Below are 3,905 nucleotides of genomic sequence, written 5' to 3' on the forward strand. Positions count from 1 at the left end.
CAATGGCCCAGTGGTTAGGGCAGCGGACTCGCGGTCATAGGATCGCGGTTTCGATTACCAGACCGGGCATTGTGAGTGTTTATTGAGCGAAAACACCTAAAGCTCCACGAGGCTCCGGCAGGGGATGGTGGCGAACCCTGCTGTACTCTTTCACCACTACTTTCTCTCACTCTCACTTCCTGTTTCTGTTGTGCCTGTATTTAAAAGGGTCAGCCTTGTCACACTGTGTCACGCTGAATATCCCCGAGAACTACGTTAAGGGTACACGTGTCTGTGGAATGTTCAGCCACTTGCACGTTAATTTCACGAGCAGGCTGTTCCGTTGATCGGATCAGCTGGAACCCTCGATGTCGTAAGCGACAGAGTGCCAACCAATTGTTACGTATTTGGGAGCCGCTGGTAATCCTTAAGAATAAAGTCGGAAATCTTCCAGATCACCAAAAGCCGTAACCTCTTCGGATTTGTATGTTTTTAAACATCGAAGATTACGATTCTGCAAAACAAATACAAAAATCAAAATTTTATTCCTCCCACCTTAAAAACTTCTAAAAAAAAATTTTTTAAATTCGAAACGAAACATAACAAAATAATTGGGATATTTGTGAAAATCTATATTTGCATAATCGTAATTTCTGATGTCCAACAAAGCAGAAATCTGAAAAAATATTTTGAAAAAAAAAAAAAAAGTAAGAAAAAAGAAATAAAAAAAGGAAACAGTTCGGAAAAGGGGAGGGGGAATATTTCAAATTTTATTTTTTATTTGCTTTAGTCATCAGACTGCAGCCATACTCGGGTACCGAATTTAAAGGGTTTAGACGAGCAATTTTAACCTTAGAACTTATTTTTTTAAGCTTGGTACTCATTCTATTGATCTATTTTGACGAACGACTAGATCATATGGATGTAAACGAACCAACAGCCAGTCGGTTGCTCCACCTCCATTACCAATGTTTCATTTCCGAAATCATAAAACTTCTCACCTTTCTTTTCCTTCAGTTCTAATGACTTTCTTCTTCATTAGCATGCTGCACAATTCCCCTCGACTCATTCCGTGCACATCTCTCCTAGCATCTGTCGCTGGTTACGATCCATCTTTTCCATTGAACGTGTCTCCTAAGTCAGGAGTTTTCAAACTGTGGTCCGCGGACCACAGGGGGTCCGCAAGGACAAGACAGGGGGTCCGTAGACAGCAAATACTTTTTATGGGCAATTTGATTTTATATATGTCTTTTAATCGAAATCTTTTAATTGACAATAAACCTATTTGTTAAATACTGTTAAATAAATAAATGCAAAAATATATGTTATTTTAAGCAAATATTTATGTATAAATTTCATAAGCATTTTCGAAATCACAGAACTTCTCACTTCTCTGTTCCTCCAGTTCTAATCCAAACTACTGCACTTCTTTGAATTTCACTTCACTAACATCATTTCCAATGTCTTACTGACTGAATAACTTGCTCAGCTGGAACTTAGCCCCAGGTTCCAGTCAACAAGAAGAAGTCGATGAGGAATCTTCGAAAGAGGAAAGTCTCTGCCCTCAGACCTTTCAACCTCGTTCACTACACAACCTTCTAGAAAGAAATTATAGTTATAGGAAAGCATTGCAATCGTCACAAAGGCTCCATTGATAGTTGGATCCGTCCTACACGCAACAACAGCTGTTCAACAAAGCATTATAAGCCAACAATGCCCGGACACTGAACGAGTGCTTGCAGCATTTTCTTTTTCGTGTTTTAGGGCATGAATCTTAGCTCTAACAAAGTAGCCATATGTTTTGCGTTGAAGAAATAATAAAGGACCATTCTCGATGCTAGCAAATTAGCACGATGTATTTACTAACCACCTCTTTTAGATTTCTGACTAGCTACCCCTCCACTCTAATCATGAGATTGAGGCCTGTGTAGCCGATCAAATTGAACTGTGGACATCTTACACTGTTCACAACACCTAGTTGTGCTCCTCAGACCTAAAATTCCTAATTTGCTCAATCAACTTAGATAAGACTCGTAGACAGGGACCTTACTCGCTAGCCTGACAAATACTCTATCCAGATTCAATGCGTATGATCCATTGTGGCTGCTCCACGTTTCTACTGACCAGTGGCGGCTCGTGTATAGGCGCTGCGAAATTGCAGCACCCCCTATCTCCACTCGATATTATCGATAATATTCAATATAATGAGTCCTTGTTTCTTTAATTCTTTCTTTATACTTGTACATTATATAATCCTTAAGCTTAATGTCAGTAGCCATCCCCTAGTTATGAAAAAAAATACAAAAATCCTTGTATACAAATGTGCGCTTCACAGTTCCAGCGACACGGTGTTTGGCTGATGTGCGCATGCTCACATGCCCGAGATAGGAAGCTGCTCGCTAAGGAGAAAGAGCACTGTCGTTCATGCAGTGCTTGCCCTTGTGTGCTGGTGAAAGGTAGTGTTTCTTTTTGACTTCGCGTGTATTGTGCTTAAAAACGTGTTTATATTATTGAATGTGATAAAGTGTAGAATTAGATTATTATCCTGCTTCCAGCTACATTGTTGCTGTCAGGATTTGAAAAATAGGGCAGACTCCCCCCTTATTTTGTGATTTAGGGGGATTTTTGAAAAACAAAGGGGAATTTGCAGCGGTGTTCAGTGAACAAATTAAACACACTACCCAGCAGTGGCTAAAACGCGAACCGATCAAGTTTATGTATTAATTTTTCTTTTTATATGTTTGTTTCCTTTTACACAATACTAAAACAACGGCTAAAAATCTTCTGAAGCTGTACCCTCACTAATTTTATCTGCGAGCCGCCACTGCTACTGACATATTAGGAAAATCCATTCAACACTTGTCAGACATTTGGAAACTTCTGAGTAGGTTTTCGAGGTTTTTGTATCCCATCTTCTTACGTGTTTGCTCTACACAGTCCCACTATGCATCAAAATATATTTCCAACAACTCATTTGTTGTCCCTAGAAAAGCTTCCAGACATTTGAAGCTTTTTAAACATAACATACCTTCGACTTCAACAAACATACGTATATAAAGTGGCCGCCCTGTAACAGGTTGTACACTCCAACCTATATTACTGACTCGTTGTCCATACGAGGCCCAAATGTGTTATGGGGAACTTCGCGGATGAGTTTATAGTTGGAGGCGATGAAGGAGAGGTGAGCCGGCAATTTTAAGTCAGATGCTGCACGAGGACAGAGGCTGCCGAATCTCACAAAAAACTCCACATGCTGCCTCCAAGTATTGTGAAAAATGATGTTGCAGATGAATTGCGTAGATGAACGGATAGTGGCTTCTAGTTTGTCGAGATGTCCTAAATGGAGATAACATGGTGCGCTGCGCAGCGAAAGAAGAATTTGGCGGAGGTAACAAAAACCCTAGCCCTAACTCAAACACCGGGTGTGCGTATTCTTTAGGTAGAACGATACAGTTCTTCAACATAAACAGGACTCGATAATAATTAATTAGGTGCAACATGTGGGCAATCTTTATTGGGTTCTCACGGTTGGATTCTGGGCATAAAAGGACAAATTCCTTTTTTTTTGTATCGGCCGCTGTTAAAACCGCAGCTAACTTTTGTCCTTGGAGTGTCATTCTCTTCCATCAAATTGGGATGAAAGCACTGCGCCTCAGGAATGAACATCATGAGACAGAATGGTCAATCTAACGAATATCATGTGTGTTTGCTTTTAGTTTCTTTCTTTTCTCTTTTTTTTTGTTGCTATGTATAAGTACTGAATAAAAATATTGAAATAAGCTTCATTTCGTAGTTACACACACACACACACACACACACACACATGTACACATACATACACACGAATCAACAAAAACGTCTGTTTGTTCGCATGAGCTGCTAGAATTAGCGGGGGGAAATGTCTCAAATAATATCTTACATAATAT

The sequence above is a fragment of the Octopus bimaculoides genome, chromosome 12, assembly GCF_001194135.2.
Source record: "Octopus bimaculoides isolate UCB-OBI-ISO-001 chromosome 12, ASM119413v2, whole genome shotgun sequence".
Lineage (NCBI taxonomy): Eukaryota > Metazoa > Mollusca > Cephalopoda > Octopoda > Octopodidae > Octopus > Octopus bimaculoides.